This window comes from Passer montanus, unplaced genomic scaffold, assembly GCF_014805655.1.
Source record: "Passer montanus isolate IOZ18808 unplaced genomic scaffold, ASM1480565v1 scaffold38, whole genome shotgun sequence".
NCBI classification, from domain to species: domain Eukaryota; kingdom Metazoa; phylum Chordata; class Aves; order Passeriformes; family Passeridae; genus Passer; species Passer montanus.
The window spans coordinates 8,155,401-8,177,951 of NW_024368596.1; the positions used below are offsets into that span (position 1 = coordinate 8,155,401).

At 42.2% G+C, this 22,551-nt stretch overlaps 1 long non-coding RNA gene across 1 annotated transcript; it reads right to left on the reverse strand.

Annotated features, from left to right (window-relative positions):
- Positions 1–8,116: 8,116 nt before the first annotated feature.
- Positions 8,117–18,131, reverse strand: LOC120506243. The gene is made up of 3 exons (XR_005628461.1): positions 17,245–18,131; positions 17,032–17,110; positions 8,117–8,250 (listed from the first exon to the last, which is right to left on the reverse strand). It is a non-coding gene; the product is annotated as an uncharacterized LOC120506243 (long non-coding RNA).
- Positions 18,132–22,551: the final 4,420 nt, after the last annotated feature.

A 22,551-nucleotide genomic window follows, 5' to 3' on the forward strand; every position in this document is an offset into this window, starting at 1 on the left:
TATTTGCCTAAATCAAGGCCAGATAACATCTCTACTAGTTTGAATATTTCAAGCACAATATTTAATGGCATGGACACTTGTTTTAGGCCTTTCGTTTGGGAAGATAATGATTGCAAACACAAGAACACAGTCACCACATGACTCTGAGCAAGGTCAGGAGATTCACAGGCACACTAAGGTCACAAATGATAAAACAGACTGCAAATGGCTAACTTGCTAGCTTTGCTCCAAAATAGAAAGGATATTTGCCAACTTGGCACCTGGATCTTCTTTACCAAAAGAAGATATCAAGCATTCCTATTACAGGGTCAGGAAAAGGAAGTAAATATTTCTTTAAAAAATTGTTAGTTGTCTTCTTTAGTAGGAAGGGTCACTGTGGTGTCAGAAGGCACAAAGCAGGATTTAGGAGACAGGCAGATCTAGATTGTACAATCCAGTATTCTGTGGACAGTAGCCTTATTCCATTCCTCACAAAGTGATCAAGCCTCAATTTAACCTGTCAAGGTTTTCCACCCACTACTCCAGATAGAGCATTTCCACAACCTGACACCTCTGAAGACAAAATGTACCTTTAACAGCTGTACTTGTGCTTAATTCACTTTGTCTTCCTCCTTTGTTTTTCCCCATTTCTCCCCTTTCCTTCTGTCTTTCCTCTTGCCCTTTTCTACTGAGACCTGTCATATCTCTTCTCACTCTGGCATTTCTAGGGTAAATAAATTCCTCCAGTCACATCTCAGTGATGTGACTCACCTCTGGTTATTCTGACATCCCTTCTCTGTACAGTCTGGATTAAGTCTTCAGTCTGAATTAATCTCCTTTGAACATGGGTGACCACAGGCAGGGACAAAGAGCAGGGAGGCCAAGGATGCAAACTTTGAAGACAACCAAAGCATCCTGTTTACATGAGAACCCAAACAGAAGAGGAACATTCTCAGCCATTTGAAAAGCTGTTGATCCCAGCAAGGTGATAAAGTAGAACCAGCAAGTCTGAAGTCTTTATCAGCTTAATAAATTTATTTATTAAGGTGTTTCTTTGGTTACTGTTTGAAGGTAGTTCCCCACTGGAAACAAAACAAACAACTATATTTGCAGAGGATTAGATCATATTAGTCTGTTTTATAAAGAGAAAAGTATTTAGGAGGAAGTCACTGGAGGTGAGATGTCTTTTTTAAATGGCAAGCTCAATAGAGCTGACTTTCCAAAGAACTAACTCATCTCAAATTCAACAAAAAAGCTCAGGCTTTTAAAAAAAGTTAGAGGGGAAAATACTGTAACATAGTTTTTTAACTTTTATTTGCAAAATATCTTTTACATTTTGTTGTAATTGTCTTTATCTTTTTTCTTTCATCTTAACCTGAGCATTTATATGACAACAGTCTCAGAAACTGAACAACTCAGGCAGGAATGTACCTCTAGTCCAGACTCCTGCCTATCAGGTGAACAAGTTTTTGCCTTTTTTATATGAAATTAAGTAAAGAGGATGGAAATCTAGGCTGAAGCAAGGTTTTGCTTTACACTGAAACCATTTTCACCTTCAGAAGACAGGAGGAATAGCTTATCCTCATCCCAGAGTGAGCAGAGGCAATCAGAGGTGGCCACAACAAACATTTCTGCTAAAAGTCCTGAGATCTGTTTTACTGAACCTGTAGTAGTGGAAATGAGATTCCTGAAAGAGAGAAATTGAAAAAAAACTTCCAAAAAATCAATACCAAAGCAAAAGCCTGCTGGAGATAAGGGAAAGAAAAAAATAGTGAAACAGAACAACCAAAAGCTTCTAACACCCTAAAATCATTTAAAGCTATAGAAAAAAAAATAAAACAGGGCTTTGACAGTCACAGAGAAGCAATTCAGCAGGAAAAGCCAGAAAAAAGTCATTAATGTTTCTGAAGCCCAGAGAGTTTGGATATATTATGGCACTTCACAGGCTCAGCAGGCAGAAAGCAGTCCATAGGTCATTTCCTCATGGCCCATGAAACAGAAATTCTTGCCTGACTAATGCCAGGAAAAGAGAAGATACTTTTCTGAGGAAAAAAAACCAAACACCGTAAAGACCTGTAGTGTTTCCACCAACCCCCTCAGCTCTTCTGCTGAGATGACATTTGAGATGACATGGGCATCCAAAGATTTGAGAGCAGGCATTAGAACGAGGAATCACAGCTGCTATTGCTCCAGAGTCACTGTTGTGTATCCCATGCTTAAACAATATGGTAGACTCACCACATACTCAAATGTTGTGATGACGCTATGAAACCTTACAATAATGAAATAATGACACTGTGATGTCATCCAAACCCTTCAGTTGTCTTTCTGCAACTCTCTCTCTCAGAGCCAATTGGCTGTATCCACCTCACTGGATTGAAATATACTTCTAAGTCTCTTTTATCTGATCACAATACCTGATTTCTCACCGTTACTGAAACCTGCTAGGCTCTAAATTTTTGGCACTTATTTTGTGTTGTGAATGTATAAGAATTTGCAAATGAAGTAGGAAAAGTGTGGGAGAGGTGTGTGTTGACTATTTCCTTTTCTCTTTGAGAAATGCCTTTGCACTATTCTTGGTTTTTTCCAGTTTGGACCAACTGATATATAACCCAGACACAATTTAACCAACATACACAAAACCTAAGCCACATGCAATCACAACAGAAATTCCAATTTCACAGCAGGATGGTGAGAAAGAGACAAAGTTCAAGCTTGATTGTGGAAGAAGGATAGCAAGCACAACTTGTTTGTTTACTATCACTATCTCCATTCCTCACCCCTCTGCTGAGATGCTGAGCTTAGCCTGTGTACAAGCCAAGCTGAGATGAGCCTTGGAGCCTGTGCTGGCCACGTTGGTCAAAGACACTCAGATAGATGACCTCCAAGCTCTTTCTAAAAATATCTACTTCTTCCTCTTTGAGAAGCTCCATGACAAGTGTTTTCTTTAGGAGGCTCACTCATGTTTACAGTTGCTGAAGAAACCAAGATGTGTTAAGAGGAGTGAAACCCACAGGGCTGGTTTTTCTGATGACAGGACCAGTCTCTTCCTCCTTGTCCTTGGCCAAGTTTTCAAACCTCAGCAATGATCTGGGACCTCCTTGGACAGGCAGTTTGGAGCACCTTGCAATGGAGCCTGATGAATGTGCTCTCTGCCACAGCAGCACCTCAGCACTGGGAACGATGGCTCTTGGCTCTGCTGAGCAGCAAATTCAGAGCCAAGAACTGAGAATTTATTGAGAATAAAGCTGTCTGTTCAATAGCAACATTTGAGTACTGGAACAAACCCCCATGTACATCAGTTTAGCTGTGTCTATCTGACAAAGTCAGCATCTAGATAAAATGCCAGTACACCCTAAAAATTATGTGGAGCAACCCACAGCAAAACACCTTTCTATAGATTTTATTCTTTGGCTCTTTTTATGACAAAACACTTGGAAACCATCAGAGGTGGAGTTTCACTCAGTGAAGAAAACTTCCTTTTTAGATTAACTTTTCACTCTTGTTTATAGAGGTAAGATAGAAGTTGGATACCAATGGACTCATAGTTTGCTTAAGGTAGTAGTCAAAGGGTGTTTACAGCTTTTGTAAAAGAATGTGATTATTTTATACTTGTATTTATTCAAAATGAGAAATTATCATCAATTTCCTTCTATTATCATTTTATTTTTTTCCAGTGAATTCTAGTCCATGGATTCTGTTTTGAAAAACTCAAATAATTTAATGTTTCTGTGCCTACTATATTTTCTCTGGATTAGACTATTTAGACGATGAAAGAAACGTCAGACTTGTTTTAATTCTTTGTTAAACTAGACCATTGTCTGTCAGGTGGATGCCTAACAGATGTAGCAGCCATTTTCTTTTTTAATTGCAGTATATTCAGATCACAGGACTTCTGTATGAGCAAAGAGAGTAATCATATACCAGGTAGAAAACTGGATTCCAAAAGGCTACATAAAATTCCTTTTATTTCCCAAATGGGACACAGTAGGTTCCCATGGAAGTTGCCAGATTAGCTTAGGATAATTATATCTATTTTCACAAAGCCTGCTAAATGAACCCTATGAAGATATATTAATTGTTTTAAATATTGCAGTAACCTCCTACCAAGCTATGCCAAATCTTAGAGGTTGCAATGTCTTTTCCTTGTTCTTCCAAACTCTGATTTTGACTACAAGTCCTGAACAGAGGAAAACTTAAAAGCCTCCTGTTGCAAGCCCACGTTGAGCTAAAGGAATCATAGAATTATAGAATATCTCAAGTTGGAAGGGACCCATAAAGATGGAGTCCAACTCCCTGCTCTGTATCTAAAGCTATCCCAAATGACCAAGAATGTTCTCCAGACACTCCTTGAACTCTGACAGGCTTGGTGCCATGACCACATCCCACTGTGGAGCCTGTTACAGTGACCAACCACTCTTCCAGTGAAGAACCTTTTCCTAATGCCTAATCAGAACTTCCCCTGACACAGCTTCATCCCACTTCCTCATATTTTGCTGGTCACCAGAGAGAGACCAGCAGCCCCCCTCCACTGCCCTCCCTGAACACCCTGCAGACTGTGGCGAGGTCCCTCAGCCTTCTCTTCTCCAAGCTGAACAAACCATTTGCCCTCAGACACTCTTCCAAGTCTTGCCCTTGAGACTTTTCACCACTTTGCTTGCCCTCCTTTGAACATGCTCTATAATTTGATGTTCTTCTGACAAAGAAGCATCAAACCTGCACATGGGACTCATTGTGGTGCTACACCAGCACAGAGCAGAGCAGGACAATCCAATCCCCTCCCTCAAATGGCTGCTGATGCTGGGGTTGATGTACCACAGGACATGGTTGACATTTTCAGCTTGCCATCAACCCAAGCCTCCAGCACAATTCTCACGAATTTAAATACTCAGAAAGGCCTGAGGAGCAGGGATGCCTGGTTAGAATTGTCCATTTCAAGATGCCACAAGGTCTATTTTGTCCTGCTCACCATTCCATGTAACAAGAGGGACCACCAACAGGCAGGTGTGGTCCTAAATGCAGCAAGCCCTCTTTGCCCAGAGTCCCAGAAACACACACATGAGGTGAAGGCCTGCTAGGTGTAAATTTAGAAGGCTTCAAAAGCTGTCATGGAGCTGTGCAAAGAGGCAACTCCCAGATACTGTCAATTGTCTGGCTCTGTTTCTGTTTTCTGGCTGGTTTGTTTCAAAGTTGTGAGGTTTATTTTTTCAAACTTTCCTTAAAGTTACTTGGTCTGGCATTGAGGAAGGTAATTTATTTACATAGAAGGGGCTGGAGTTTAAACACAAAGATGACTGAAGATAACCTTCCCTTCTCTGTTTTACCCAAAAGGAATTTACTGAAAGTCTTTATCAAACCCTCTCCTCCCTCAGACTTGGGAGCAGGAAGAGGCATAAATGGATTAGGGCCTGTTCCACCTGCAGCAGTCACCGAGTACAGGCCAAACAGTGAAAAGTTCAAGAAAGTAGGTAACACTGTCACCTCACAAAGGTCTGGGGACCAGGTCAGTTGTGAAACACACTAACAGCATGGGGCTGGCCCAGCCTTTGAAACAAAAAGCTGAAAACAAGCTTTAGTCTGACACCACAAGGAGAGGAAGCACTCAGGCTCAATCAGGAGGAACGTGTTGCACTGCAAACTGGCAGGGATTTATTGCAATTCCCACTTCCAGTAAAATCACAAGTGAGGATCAGGGGGGTTGGCTCTCTCCCCATCCTTGGCACAGGAAGCACCTCTTGGCTCTTCAGTTTTGTCTGCTTAAGCCTCTCCTGTAGCTCTGGGTGTGTTGTGGTTTAACCCCAGGCAGCAGCCAAGTACCACAGGCCACTCGAGTCACTCCCTCACCAGCAGGATCAGGGGGAGAATTGGAAGGGTAAAAGGCAGGAAAATCAGGGGGTGTAAAAAAGACTGTTTAATAGGGAAAGCAAAAGCCATGCACACAAGCAAAGCAAAACAAGAAATTGATTCACTTTTTCCCACAGGCAGGCCGGAGTTCAGTCACATCCATGAGAGCAGGGCCCCACCACACAGAACCATGACCTGGGAAGACAAAAGCCATCACTCCAAACATCCTTCTTTTCCTCTTTCTTTCCTTCCCCCACTTTATATACTGAGCATGATGTCATGGGGCATTTTTCTGCAATAAAGAACAGTGTCATAACAACAACTACAACTGCAGAAGGTCATTATTTCATCTGTTCAGAGACATAACCTCACCAGAGCAAGGATAAGGTAGAAAAAAATGTGGAAGTGTATACGTCCCTCACAGCTCATTTTGTGTGTATTTGGCACTCCAGTAAAAACTTGCTGCTAGCTCTCTGTAGCTCAGTTGTATTCACTGCTTGTTGAACTTTTCTTCAAAAATGGGCAAAAAGCTCATGGCTAAATTTGGGTCAAAAGAAATTACAGTGGTGAGATTTAGATTCAACTTTATGTAACTGGAAGCCCATATCAGCATTCCAAGTCTGCAAGCAAGACTCAACATTTTAATTTTGGATTCTGCTCAGAAGAATCCAGACAGAAAACCTCGCGAATAAATAAAATTTTGACAACATTATGAGCATCATTAACAACTTGATTATTTTTCTACAGCTGTCTCTCTGCCAGCTGCCTGAAGTTAAATGTCCAGAGTCAACAGGAACATGCTGAAAGAGCTGCAAGAAACAGCAACTTTGTTTTTTCAAACAGCATCTAATTGGTATTTTCTGAAGATTGAAGATAAGGAAATATTGAATTCCCTAACTTTCCATCAGCCTAGAAAATCCTGTGCATTTATGGAAACCACACACATACTAGGTAAGGTTCTGCTGACTTAGGCAATGTGGGACTTCACCTGTTGCTTGGGTATATCTTTGTTGCAATTTCCTTCTCTTCAGACAGGAGGAAGCTCCTGTATTGCTTAATACAAGGATTTATGTCCTACAGCTTGCACTCCCTCCAGCAGCCTCCACTTCCACTGAGCACAGCCTTAAAGACATGCAATATTCTTCCATAAGTGCCAGCAGCCGGGTTCAACAATTTTTCACTTTGTTTTGGTCTCTCCTTCATTTACTGCCATTGCCATGACCTGATCTGTCCCTAGGATTTACCACAATGAAAACATATTTGTTTTTGTAAATAACAACATTAACTTTACTGATGCTAGAAAGAGGATCTGTATTAAAAATAACATGCCTAAAATCTGAGCACAAAGGATCTTGGAAGTCACATGGTTTGGAATAAACACACCACAGGGCTTTTTCATTTACAGGTGCCTGGATTTGGCTGCTTTGGAAGTGAGTGCCCAGCAGCTGCTGCCAGTGGGTGCTGAGGAGTTGGCACCTGTTAGAGGAAATTCAGCATTAAACACTCTGTTATCTTGCCCATGAAGCAGTCACCCCTCTCCCTTTATTTGCATAGATAAAAAATTTCCATGCATGTGTTTCTGCATTGTCCTAAACACTGCCCTGTAAACCTGAACCATACCACAGTGGCAAACAGAACATGTGAGCAAACAGAGCATGTGAGCGTGTAACAAATGCTGCTCACACCAGGCAGAGCCCGTGGCCATGGCAGGGATCCCCAGAAGGAAAGCAACCACCAGGCCATGACTAACAGAGAAGCAAGAACTGAACGTGAATCATCATCTTCCAATGTACCAAAACCAAAACAACATTAGGTGACAAATACACACACACTGAGACAGAGAAGCTGCACTTCCCTTGCCAGAGCAACGCAAAATTCACTTATTATTCTTTCATAAGCAACCAACACGTAATTCCTGGTGAAAAGTACACACAGCTCCCTCCCTGTGGCTGCCCCATCCTACTCTTCACGTGCTACTCCTGCCCACCATAGCACCTGTGGGCTTGTACTGTGGAGAAGTGTGGGCACAGGAGCAGATTGACCACAGGAGCACAGGGGTTGCAGGAATCTGCAGGAACAGGAGCACAGGGGCTGCAGGAATCTGCAAGAGATTGACCACAGGAGCACAGGGGCTGTAGGAATCTGCAGGAGATCCACCACAGGAGCACAGGGGCTGTAGGAATCTGCAGGAGATCCACCACAGGAGCACAGGGGCTGTAGGGCTGCCTGGCAGAGTTGTCAGCTCCTCTGGGAGGGGCACCCATTCTTGTACCATCTTTCATCACCATTACCTTGGCATTCAGGTCAAGGTTAGCATGCACCTCAATCTTCTCTTACTAAATGTAGCAGTATCAGTGCAGGAGTGTGCCTGGGTTTTTAAAGTTCCGTTTCTGCTTCTGATATTGATTTTGTCGGTGCTGTACATGCCTAAAAGAGAGATAACATAACATGAACTCAAATGGCAATGGCAATACAAAGATAGTTTGTTTGAAGCACTGTCAAAACCTTATGAGATCACACAAACACTCTGTTGAGAGAATGTGTAAACAAAAATAAATGTCTTGTATAAACTGCTACACCACTCTTAATCAGGAAGCTTTCATTGCTGTCAATCTTAGTTAGTCATTACATTCATTGTTAATTATAACCCTCCCAAATTTTATTCTATATTATTCTTAAGATCAAGGCGTTCTGACTGAGACAATCTTTGAGGCCAACACCACAATATAGAAACCTCTGAGACAGAAGTGCCTGTCTATAACAAAAAGTACAGGGAGGTCAGCCCTGGCTAATGCCAGGGAAAACTCCTTGTGCATTGTGACCAACTTGATGGGTAAAGGCTCTATCTGCTCCTAGTAACTTCAGTTTTAATATTTGTCCTAATACAAAGTTACTGCTTCATATTATTTGTAAAACTTATTAAATGTAAGACAGGTGAAAATTTTAAAGACTTAGTAAAACTTCAGAACGATATTTCACTTTGGCTGAAGTCACAGGAATCTAAAGCAGGAAATGGGAGTGGACATTGACACTAGACAATGAACAATTTGTTCAAGCAAGGATTTAGAATTTGTGAAAATTCTTACATATTGCAAAACACTAGTGAAAACCCCTTCATCCCATGGTGCAATATCCACACTTCTGCCTAGGTCTTACATGCATAGAGATCTTTCAGTTGCTGACTACAGTGACCTCTGCCCACACTTCAGCTCTCAGACTGAAGGGTACTTTGCCACTGAGTACTTGCTCTTCACGTAAAGATGGTGTCATGATTTGTATGTTGTGAAGACATTTTGTACTCATTATTAATACAGCAGTATTTCTGTGCTTTGAACATCATCTGAAAGACCATCTGTAGAGTTTTCAGAATTAAATAATGTGCAAAAAATAAATCCATCAATGTTCCAAAGTTTACTGAGAACAGAATTTATGATTGCTTATGTACAATGTTCCCTTTTCAACTTGAAAGTACTCCAGCAAATACCTATATTCATTAGGATGGCTGTCAGGACTTTAAAACTCTTCTTGGGACTGCACATAGAGGAAACATTATAAGCTTCCTCATTCTCTAAAGAGATGAAATGTTATGGAAAGGCTGGTTTACCTGAACAATGAGGAAGCAAGGTCAAGCTCAGAAGTGGAGGCACCAGACAAATTCAGACCAGAGCTCTGAACTGCAACCCAGGTCTTATGACTGAATTTCAATCTGCCTTAGGTAAAATGCCGTGTTCCTCCTCAGAACTGGTCAGTTAGATTAGAAATCTGGTAGGGAATCATATTTGATGAAGAATTTTGTATGAAGCCATGTACACAGTTTTAAGCAGAAAGCAGCTTAAAACTGAATGTCACTACTGATTATTTACAGTGCTGCATTGATATTAACTGGTAGGGAGAATTTGGTTTGGCTTTTGGCAAGGAAATACTTCTAAAGGTTATCACAGACTATCACAGAGAGATTGTGAAGTTTGGGGAGTGAACAAGGAGGGGATTCTGGGAAAGGAAGAAAGAAAAGACTGGAAATAACTGCCAGGTCAGAACCACTTATTCTCTTGAGAATTTTATTTCACCACTGTAGTAATAACCTGACCTGATTCAGTGGAAATTGTTTCAAGGCCAGGGAAAGGCAAACAAAAACACACATCAGAAAGCTGCAAACAGAACTGACACTGCAGGATCAGGATTTCATCACCTCTAGGAAAAGACAGCCTGATCATTTCCCACGGGGAATACCAAAACAATCTCCCTTGCCCTACAGGCGCAGGACTGGATCCAAGGTGATTGCAGAGGAGAAACCAAACATCTGCCCTTCCAGTAAGGGGCACAGACAGCCCTCAGTAATGCCATGCCCACAGCAGTTTTCAAGGATGAAGTCAGAAACTACTCAGAAAATAATTGGCAGTTGCCAAACTAAATACTCAGAATGTTCTATTTGTTTCATAACTTTATGTTTGTTTCTACCATATTGCTATGAAAAGTTGTGGCACTTCTCATTAGATGCCTCTAATTCTAAGTTCCCATAAAAATTATTTGCCACAGAGCCTTAGGAATGATGGAAAAAGCCCACCAGTCTCATTCCTTCAATTGCTGTTAGATCTAGCTGGAAATTCACCCATAGAGCAATTCTCCAAAAGAACAGTAACTTGGTAGTGTCGTGTAAGGGTTTTTGGCAACATTATATTTGTATCTGTTCTCTACAGAAATATTTTGTTTTGACTTCAAAGAATTTTATGTTAATCTTTCTTTTACTCCAATAGAATTACAATTTTGTGTTTAACACTGCTGAAAAAGTAATGAAATGCCTTGATCTAGTAAAATAAATTATCTTTATCTTGATCATTTAGAAGTAAAATGTATCAGAAAAAATTAATTGTAGTAAATAAAAAAGGTCAGCTTTTCATAACAATTCCAAAGAAAAGAATTCTTAGAACTTCTAGTCAGAAAAATTTTCATTTTTTTATTACACTGTAAAAGCAGGTGAGATTGATGGAATTACTGGCATCATTTCACTTTCTCATGGCTCATAGTAATTGTTACAAATTTTAAATCTGAGACCATGTATGTAGCTTGCCAGACACAACAGGGAACTGGAAACTGCAGACATCCATCCTGAGTCTGACACAGACTCACTGCTGCTCAACTCCCATCTTCTTGCTCGCCCACAGCTCAGGGAGCCTGTGGGAGGCTGGGAAATGCCTGGAATGCAGACACGTGGCTCAAGAGGGCAATTTCATCTTTCTTTTTCCTCCTATATGGCAACTGGGAGAACTACTAAGCTACAAATCTTACCTAAGATTATCCTTGCACAGCATTTTGTAGCGCAGAGCAACCCAAGACCTTGCACCTGTTTGATTTATCAATGGGAGTAGTAGAGGATTAAAGATTATGAGTGATTATTCAAAAAAGCTGTGTGTAGAGGTGTGTTCCTCAGCCCTGACAGCTGATGCCTCTCCAGAGGCAGAGCCCAGAGCTCTTGCTGCCACATCCCCTCCAGGAGCTGAGTGCAGTGAAGGGAGAGGCAGAGGTTCATCATATGACCAAAATCTATAACCCCCTCACCCTTCCTTCTTCCCTCAGCCAGCCTGCCCTGGAATTTGGGGGCAGATACCCAATCACCTTGCTCCCTGATGGCTGCTGGAGGATCACACCAGTGCTAAAAACACCAAGAACCCATGCTAGGGGAATGACTGTGGACTCCACAGCCCTGGAAGACAACAAAGCTGAGCTTCAGGCAGCCTCTCAGAAGCTGATAGCAGACACAGAGAGACTGGGGAGGAGTACCAATAACACAAGAAACTACTTAATCTTTTGTTAAATTATCATACCACAGGGTGCAATTAAGGCTTAGGACAGTGTAGGCTCTAAGGGCTATACTTGTGTGTGGGAGAGGGGTGATTTTCTCCCTCCCAAAATTCATGTGCACATTCCTCAGCTCCACTGACCTCACTGAAAGGATGGAGAAAAGTGAGGAGGACTTCACCAAAAGACAGAGGTGCTCCTGCAGCAATAGAAAGTAAGGGCAAGACTGAGACTTGCTCCTACTTCCAGGCCCATATCCCCCCATATTCACCCCCTGTTAAGATTCCCCCATGGCCCTGCACTTCAGGGAAGTTAAAACCCCACAGCCTGCCTGCACGAGACCAGAGCCCAACCACACAGGCTGCATTTGAAGTCTTGTGCCTGTGGTGCAGTTTGGCACAGCGAGTTCCCAGAGGGCCAAGGCAGAGGCACCTCCCCACTGCAGTGAGAAGAGCACAGACAACTGTCCTCCTGTGTAGGAAAATCCTTCCCTCAAAGGCTTCTCCCCTGAGACTGACCAACTGATTAACACCCCCGAGAGCTTCTTTGACTCATTCATGGATGCAGTTAGGAAGAAATGTTCCCACTCATCAAGGGCTGGTCTGGAATCTGACCAGAATGGTGCCTGATTTCCCAACACCAGCTCTCAGTGGTGCTGCCAGCTCAGCACGATGCCACAGCCTGGCTGCAGAGGGTCACCCTCTCCAGCAGGAACAGCCCCTGGCAGGTGTTTGGTTTGTAATTCCTTGCCTTGTGGTTACTCTGTGCTCCAGCTGGACCTTCCCAAGGTAGTCCTGCTCCAGAGAAGGAACAAAACTGTTGCTCAATAGGGGAAGTTTGGTGAGCGTTATGAGATAAAGCTTCCAAGAAATCGGAAGGAAATCAGGAATGTTTTGGCTGCCAGATCAAAAACAAACACTCAAAGGTGCATACAACATCAACCTTCCCCCCCACCCCTCATGTGCTCCCAGCACATTCCTGTCCCATCCAAAAAGCAACAGTAAAACCTCTGACCTGCTGCCTAGTGGCAGAAAGAAGAGGAAGCAATGTCACTGACTTTGTTGATGGTGTCCCAAGGCACATAACTGAGAATTAGAGAAGTACCTGTTTGGAGGATTAAGACCCACAGCAAAAAGTTTAGAGGATTACGTTGAAATAATACCTGACCAGTTCTTTAGGAAGTACTACACAGATTATTCTTGTCACAATTTTTGAGGGTAGTTTTCTGTGCAGTCTGTGCAAAGACCCAGAGGAACATTCACAGTTACACCAACTCAAATAGTTGCTTTTTATGACTCACAAAAGAAGTTTAGAAGGCTATTATTAAAAAAAAAAAATAGAGCTGACCCATAGAAAGCTATTAGATCAAAAATCTTGGACAAACACCACTGTGTTTCCTACATCAGGCAGTGATCAAGGAAAAAACCAAAACACAGAAGGACAATTAGGATGAACTAAAGAAAGATCCTCTGGGGAGGTGTCTTCTCCAGTACAGAGCCTGGGACAAATTTAGAAACAGGCGTAACCACTGGATGGTTGATTTTGTGTTTTCCTTGGATTTTTCTCAGTGCAGTAAAGAAATATATTTGCTAAAAAGTAAGAAAAATCTAACTGCAAATATTTTGTTTTATAAGGCCTTTCTCTACATGTTGAAAGTTGGAGAAAGAGGGTTTGAAGCTGGAGGCCAGAGGTCCCTTGGCAGCCCACCACACCCTTTCTTCTCAGAGAAGATTTACAGGCTTTACTGGTATTACCAAGCACTCCAACTGCAAGAAACTTAATAATTTTCTGAAGCTGAAAAGGAAGAAGAAGCTGAAGGAAATTATGAAGCTGAAGGAAAGGAAGAAACCATAACTTCCCACTTTGTAAATCAAGTGGCAAAGTCCAGCAACTGAAGGAGGTGATGTGGTTGTTTATTTAAAGGAGTGCTAGGCAGGGCTCCTGTATTATACTCTCTAACAGGTACATGTGCCATCCCAGTGCTGCTCTCATCATCTCTGTGGTGGGGTTTGAGGAAAGGAAGAGGACAAGGTTAACAAATTTGAAAGAAACTCGCTGTAAACAACCATCTCTCAGGTGTGACCATATGCAACTTGTGGCATTGAAAGTTAAAATCACTCAGTGAAACATGGCTTTTATCAGAAGGAAAACAAAAGTTCTACAGAAGCCAAGAAAAGCCAGGAAAAAGAAAATAACCATGCCACAGGAGACAAAAGACCAGTAAAATCAGGCAGAAAATCTAACTTCAGGTCTGAGGAATGCAGTACTAAAGCTCTGTAATTGCTATGGACCAAGTAGGAAGATGAATGAGTAGAGATGGCCAGAGATTTGCCAAACAGAAAAGGTAAGCTTAAAAAAAGAGGAGTAGAACCAACAAGGACAAAGAGGTTCAGCTCTGAAACACTGACCTGACAGCTTTGGTAGGCTGCACAAAAGCAAAAGGAAGAAAAGGGAATGTAAAGAAGATTTGGCTACTTCTGTCTTCCATCAGGAGTCATTGCAGTGTATGATAGTAACAGGCAGCATCAGATTTCTCAATATTAGCTTTACGTTGTGTTGCAAATAGCAAAAAAAAAATCTGATAGTATGGTGTTAAACAGAATCTTACAGAAGAATGTTCCCTCTTGGCTGAAACATGCCATTTTTGTCTGTGTGTGTTCCTTCTACGTGCAATTTTTATCTGTATTATTTCTTCAGTTTTGGAAAGTTAAGACATTAGTACCAGGGAATTTTGAAGCTTATCAGAAAAGCTCTAGAGCATTCCTTCAGTTCTTGTATCTTAGGGGTTTATGAACGTTCCCTCAATTGCACAAGACAGAAAACACTGGAGGATTCTGCAGGCAGAAATTAGAGCTGCTGATAAATCTACCACATGGAATTTATTTACTCAAGTAATTACTTTGCTTCAGATAGGAAAGAGAACAGCACTTGTAAAGGTACCAGAGAGAGACATGGCAAATTTGCTTCTTGTGACCATACATACAGGAAAGAGAACACCACTGCTCAGTTGCAGCCCAGAGGGTCCCCAGAGGAGGCACTGCTCATTGCAGTGTCAAACACACGTTTGTAGACTCTGACTATAGTGCATTATTCCTGGACTGTGTTTTGGAAGGGGACACGAAGATAAAGTCTGCTGCTCACTTCAACGTTGACAAACCTCCAACAAGATCTCCTAACAGATAAAGATCATCATCAGCAAACAGTTTGTTTGCCTGAAGTATATTGACCTCCATGTAGCGAACATTTTTCTTCCCCATGATCAACCCCAGTGGTTTGTAAATGATACTGGTATCAGTGGCCCATGGGTGGAGGCAGTGCTGTGTAGACATGGAAGGATCAGCAGTGGTGCCTATGACACCTTCTGACCTAAGAGTGTGTGAGTTTGCGTGTGCAGGTCTTGTCACATGTTCAAATCACGTTCCACCACGTACGTCATGGTTTTCCAGCCTGATGGAAAACACAGCTCTGTGGTTTGGCACCTCTTGCCCATGATCCCTGCAGACCAGTGGACTACAAAGAATAATTATAAAAAAACCTGCCTTATAATACGCTCTGGGTCTTGTACTTCCATAGGATTTTTTTTTTTTTTAGGATTCCTATATCGAAGTAATTAGAAAAAACACAACCTGGCTGAAGTAGGACTGTGCAGGAGATAAGAGTAGTCAATTATAAACACTATAAATATCCCTCTTATCTTAAAATCTTGGAATTTCAGATATTAGACATAGTGAAACCCTTAAGCTCCCACTAGCCTATGTGAACTGTCCTCTTCAAGAACAGAACACATTTCCAAGAGCAAACCAGGGATAGACTTGATATTATGGGCCAGATAACTGGGAGTCATTAAAACCCAGCTCCAAGGGCTTCTGTCTCTAATAATTTTTGACTAACTTCATTTTTTATTTGCTGTAATCTAACTGTTTTGCTCTGGAATTTATTACCCACATAGATGCCAGACTGAGTTAGAGCTTCTACTGAAATATGTAAAAGAGCTGGAATTGCCACATGAAACTGCCGCACTTTCCAAACATAATAAATAATTCACTTAGGAATAAAATCATATCCATGTTTGTAGATTTTGTCACAATGAGTTCTCTAAATATAGCTTTTTCTCTGAAGTTACGCAACTTTAAAAAAATATTACTATTTTTGCTATTATGTTGCTATCCCCATCTAATCTGGTACACAACAATTTATGCCTGCAGCAAAATGCCTCAAACACAGAACAAAGCTGATTTCATCAATATGTAATCTTACATGTAATCTTGCCTTATCTTCTGACTTACTCTTTACTTCTATGTAAATTTTTAGTTGTGAGAAGCCTTGTACATCAGAACCCCATTCTTATATAGCTGCACAACAAATTAAACTGACCTGCTGGAATTCCATATTACCAGGCATGCACTGATGCCGTGTGCAGTCCCATCATGGGACTGTCCCCTGTGCTTGCAGAAATTACTAAAGCACTGATGTGAATAGTGAATATTTGTAGGGAAGAGGTGTTTTCATTAGAGTGTTTGCATAAGGCACAAGTGCACAGAAACACTGATTTTGGGCACCTCCATTTCTGGATGTTTCAAAGAAGATACTTAGGACCTAACCTGGAAAGTACTAAACTTACAGAAGGCTCCAGTCCTCAGTGACTGATGAGTGAAACTAAGCACCAAAATATGAAAAATTTAAAATTTAAGAACTTCGTTTCAGCCATCTTTTTGGACAGCAATGTGGCTCAGAAGAGGAAATGGAAAAGTGATTTTTCTCCTCTCAAGGAAATTGTTTCATGTTGTGTAGTGACTCATGTCAGATAAAAACAGGGGATTTACTTCTTACCCTGAACTCTGTACAGTAGATTCACCTTTGAAAGCAAAGAGTGTCACTGGAACTCTGATTGAACACCAGAGCATGCAATACCAGTATTTAACAGAGATGCCTGATACATGCCTTGGGGGATTATTCATGCCATCCACCTTAGTTATTCAAGAATGATAATCACAGTCTCCTAGGAGAACATTTCCTCCTGCAGACAATGCATGCAAAGCCAGGTATCTCCAGAAGACAACAAAGACACCTTAGGTCAAAACTTCCATCAATTTAGACCCTCCTCCAAACATATCCCCATGCTCCCAAAAAAGTCAATGCAGAAAGAGGAGCAATGGCAGCAAGTAATTCAGATTTAAAACAAACTGCAGGGGTACCTTTTTCAACACTGAATAAATATAAAGCAAGCAGAGGTCCTGCAGTGCCAGTGGTATCTCTGCAGCCCGCAGGGGTTTTCTGTGGTGCCCCAGCAGCTGCTCTGGCACCAGCAGGTAATGCTCATGAACATCTGTTTCACTGCCCTGCAGCCCTTGCTCAGCTGGGACAGGGTTCTGTGGGGCAGTGGGGTGTTCACAAATGGGTCAGGTTAATTACCATTGGGATTGTTTTCTGAAGGCTGCATGGACTTCCAGGAGCTGAAAGACTCAGTTTTTATGATAAGCAGTGGATCCACCTGTAAAACAGAAACACTGACTTTTTAAAGTTTGGCTAATTGAGATCTGATTATTAATGTCTAACAATCTTGGTTTAAAAAAAAAAAATCTTTCTACAAAAAGTGTTATTATTGTATCAAAGTTGTTTTCATACCATCCAAGCAGATAGTCCTCTACAGCAGTCTGTAATTCAGCACTAGGTGGCCTCTTTCTTCTTTCAGACAATGTCTGATAGATCTTTATATCACCTAACGACTTTAACAAAAGTAAAAAGCATTAGGCAAATCTAAAGAACTTTGTTCAGAAGGATTTTAAGACAAATATTGCAAAATGGTCATTGTTTCCTAACTAGAATGCATTCAGTATAGCTCAGAATACAGAACTGATTCTCTGTAACTTGGCTTGCAGCCTAAGCCTTGAGCAATGTTTCATCCACAACTTCCCAGGAGGTACACAGAGTATTTTTATTCCTGAAAAAAAGCCCAAAACCAAAACGTGCCTTCATCCAACTCATAGATGCAAGAGCATACAGAGGGGAAGAGGGTGTGTAGATAAAATAATTACACTTTTCTACTCAGCTTAGGTTTTTCCAGGTGAGATCCAAAATAGCAGTCAGAGCTTCACCTCCCCTGCTCTGAACAAAGCTCTTGCACTCCAGCAGCGTGTGCTCCTCCTGCCAAGTGGTCTGCAAAAGCAGAAAACTCTGATGAATCACGGAGCATTTAAGAGACTCATGGATGGGATTGAGGTTTCTAATGCAGAGACCAGCATAATTGTTTAATTGGAGCGTTTAGCTTTCTTGAAGAGGCTAACAAGGAAACGAGCATTGCCTACAGCAAGAGAGCACTCTGGCAAAATGGCCTCAGGAAAGGGGTTCTTAATTTGCCTTTCAGAATTTCCCAACCACCAAAAGCACAATCACTTCATTGCAAAATCACTGTGCTTCTGCAGGATAAGCTTTGTGCTAAACAAATGCTTGTAGCAGTATGGGCGATTAGGTGAGATCATATGAGGAAATAAAATATGTTTTGCCATGGTGTGGCTGAGCAGTGACTTCCTCCATCAGTTGAAATGGGATAATTTGTTTACAGAGCAGGTAAACGCTTCTTGCTAGGTAAAGAATGAAGACTGGAGCTAGTAAATGTGAGCCAACAAAAGGTGATTTATGACAGGCTGCTTCTCTGGGGAGTTCTGTGGGCATCCCCATGAAAAGGAAAGTAGTGACTTCTGTTGGTCACCACATGAAGGGAAGCAGAGGCTGTCTATCCCTGCTGTGCTGCTCTGCCTCTGACTTAACTCCTCTGCTCCTTTGGAGTATTTTTCTTCTCAAACAAGTAACAGGAAGGGTTTAAGACCCCAGTGAAGTCGAAGAGATTTCCTCTATGTATTGTCATTAAATATTTGGTCTGAGACAGAAAGGAAGCAAGGCCAAAGGAAATGCTCTGTGTGACAGCTTTAGGTGCCAGCTGCCAGCATTGCCCTACTTTATTATGAGTTCAGCTGGTCTGAACACAACACAACAAAGATTATAGGACAGGCACGGGTGGCATCGTGAACATATCAAAGACTTATGACAGGATCCACAGTAGGAGGGAGCTCTGGGATCAACCTCTCAATTCTTCTTGTGTCTCCAGCCGTGTCTAACTTGGCTCACCCGGCCTCATTACCAGTGTCACAAGTCCTCAGTACTGCCACCCAAGGAGAACCTGTGAACATTCCTCAGTAATTATTCAGAGGCTTTCGACAGACCCTCACGCTGAACCCACCCTGTTCATTCCACCTGAATCTCTGACATTTTTTAAAAGGTGGATTTTTTTTTTTTTTTATGGCATGCCTTACAAGTCTTGCTTAACCCAAGTGCTGTCTTTGCAATCAACAAGTACATCATTTCCCACCCAGCTTGGGTATGGATAAAATCTGCTCCTGCCTTCAGCATGAAGACTGCTCTGGGTACTCCTGCAGCTGAATTAACTACGAGGTAGCCAACATTAACAATTTTTTGTTTTCATTACCTGTTTGTGTTCCTCATTCATCCTAAAGTTACCTGAAAATTATCAAACATCAGAATAAAAACAGCTAGAAAAGCAGCTTGTTGTGTCATAGTTCAGGTTCATGTGTGACTCAGAGCTGAAGGAGTAAACATTCCTAGCTCCTATTGGTAATTTCTTTTTCGGGTGTTCCAGTTGGTGAAAGAAAAGTCTCTTTGCATTCCTGCAGGGGAAGAAGATCAACAGAAAATCAGATGAAAGACTGTCAGATCCCAGGCTGAGTGCCAGTGAAGTCCACAGGGCTTTACCCAGTTAATACAGCATATTTAGTGTCATACTATAAAGTCTTTTTTACTTAGACTAGTCCTTGAAAACAACTCCCTTGGGTTGTATAATTTTCATAGTAAAAGCCCATATATACTGAGCTACAGCAGTCTATTAGCACAGATTTAAAAGAAAAATGAATCCTTTTACTATTCAACATGTTGATTACATTATGAAATCTGAGTTGGTCTAAAAAGTACATTCTTAAGCAGACCTTTGTCAAACATTTTTACTGCACACTGAATGCACATGGAGGAATCCTCTTGCAAAGAAGCACAACCACTTTGAAGAACAAATTCTGCACACTGTAGTTATCTAATAGCCTTTCAGAATTTCCCAAGCACCCACTGAGCAGCATTACTAACATCAGACAGCTAATACAGTAAACAAGGACACTCAGCACTTTATGATAAAAAGGGATTCACAATCACAACAGTAGAGATATGTATAGAGAGACAAATTGCAGAGTCCTTCCCTTGGAAGAAACCCGGCTGTGGTTTGTGGGGGTGTTTGCAGGGTGAGATGGAGCACATGAGTAGCATAAGATCTATTTCACTACGTGTAAATCTCCTCAAAGCACTCACCAGAGCAAGTCAAAAACCACAAAGTAATGCTGCTCAGCATCTACTGAGAAAACTTACCATGCTGCCCTGCAAGTGAAGGTCCTAAATAGTTGTATGTCACATAAACATCACCTCTTGGAGTGCTCCATTTTCTCCAGAGACTGGGTGCTTGCTGCATGTGTTCCACCCTGCCATGACACATCTGCATGCCTAGCACAAGCTGTATTCATCATGTTCACTTTCCTGCCATTGCGAAAGAGCTCATGTTTGGATGCTGTCCTGACTGCTCCTGCAGATGTTGTTTTTTTTTTTTGCTGTGCTTGTTGAAGGAGGCTGTGCTTTAGGTATGGCACTGCACCCTGGCTAGTGGGGCATCCCAGAGTGCCTGGGGCTGGCATGGCTGAGGGCACAAAGGGACAAGTTTAAGGCACACACAAGTTACTTCAGAGTTCAGTCCTGTGCCTCCAGCACAGCAAACATCTCTACATGCATGTGCTTCCTCCACCATGAATGAGCTGCAATATGTGTGGGCAGAGAGATTCAGAGCACAACCTCAGAGACATCACCAGGGAATGCAGAACACACAGTAAAACCCAAGTTTAAACAGTAATAATTAAATGCTGGTTCTGTCTCCTCATGGATATGTTACATGAACGTGACATCCTTTTATTCCATTGCACACAAGCTCTCCCACACATCGTTCAAGAGCAATTGTATCTCATATATCCATTACATCTCTGTCTAAATGCATTTAATGACTTTACCATTTTCTTTCCTGTTAGCAATGCTTCTTACAGTTGTTTCAAGGAAAGTGTGATTTCTAGAGACAGCCTTGTCTCTGCTCCATTTTAGCTGTCTGTCATGTAGAATTGACAGCTGTGTCAGATAAGTCACATCTGCACTGTTGCAGTTTTTGATTTTCTTATTTAAATTTACAGTACTAGAAGCCAAAAATCACACTGAGTCCTGGCTTCCTATAACTGCTTGTCTTACAGGGATGAAGCAGAGCTTTGTGATTTCATGTTTGCTTACTCCAAAGAGCTACTGGTTGTCAGAAGGGGATAGGGGGCAAGTTCAGATGTCCCTCGTGGCAAGGAAATTAATGTCATGACGCTCATCCACTTCCAGATCCCTCTGCTTTGCCCCTGTGAAGTGCTTTGAGGATTAACTGAGTTCTATCCGGAGCTTACAGTGTCAAATCCAGGCTCTCCCTCAGCTGAAGAGGAAGTGGAAAGTAAACATTTGAAAGAGGCAATGAGAGGTTGGCTTGCTCCCTATCCTGGGACACTCTACTCCAGGATCCCACTGATTTCAATAAACAAATCTAAATTTTTACCAATTTTTTAATTTTCTGTCGCATTTTGTTTCTAATGAAAGCTGGCAAACAGGAGGGAGCATCCTCTCTCAGACAGGTGCCTCGCTGGATGCTCTGCCACAACCACAGCACTGGGATGACCACTGCACCCAAACCAGAGGAAATGGGATGTTGAAGACAGCAGCCTGGGCTCCTTCTGTAGACAGGTATCTGGTAAGAAAGCCATGGGAGACCCAAACCCTCCCTGGCAGAGCCATGGGCCACAGGAACAAGCCCCTCTCTGGTGCCCCCAGCTGGGTCCTGCAGCAGGCAGATGTGAGCAAAGCACATCCCAGGACCTTGTGGAATGGAGCAGCCCTTCCCAACAAAAGCAGTCATTTTCCTCCATGGGAAGGAGATTTCAGATGAGATCAGCAAGGCTGCCAGCTTGGAGCAAAAGCTTCCAGACCACCTCAATCCCCATGCCTCAGGTTTCCTGCATTCCTGCCAGGACCACTCAGAATATCCAAAAGGCCTCATTTTCCTAGGGAAACATGAGCAGTTCATTGCTCCCTGGCACCTCCTCACCCTTCAGCCAGGACAAGGGGAGGTGTGAAGGGAAGCCAAGTTGTGGCAGCAAGCTACAGAGTGGCAAGATGATATTCCTGCTCAGAATCTGGCAGGAACTGCCAGAACTCTTGTGCTGAGTGGGTGCCAGCACAAGATTCAGGCCACGTTGACTCCTCAGGGAGAACATGCTGTACCAAACATTTCTTATTGTATATCTTACATAAACAAAACATTTAGCTCACCACCCAGCACTAGCTCCTAATAAAAAAGCCAGTGGCTTTCTCTGCTGAGTTGTGTAGTCAAGTCAGCTCAGGGACATGCACAGGATGCTCAAAGTGGTCTGAGCAATCAACTAGAACTAAAAAAGGCAGCCACAGAGAGGTTTTGCTGAGCAGATACATCAGAGACAGACTGACCTGTGTAGGAAACCATGCCTTCCATCTTTCTTTGGTGAAAGACCATCTAACAGGTCCAAAAGTGTCCCAGGACATTTTCCCCTCTAAACCCATCAGAATTTCCATGTGGTCCATCACAAAACACCCTTTCCACAGCAGGCTCTCCTCTCCACTGCTGCTGCACCATAGCAGAGCCAAAACCCAGTGGCTGCTCATAAATTCATCTTTCTTCACTTGCAGAGTGCACAACCCAGAGTGACCACGCACTCTCCCAAAGTCCCTGCCAAAAGTGTGAGTGGCTCCCAAAGTCCAGGTGGGTGCTGTGGG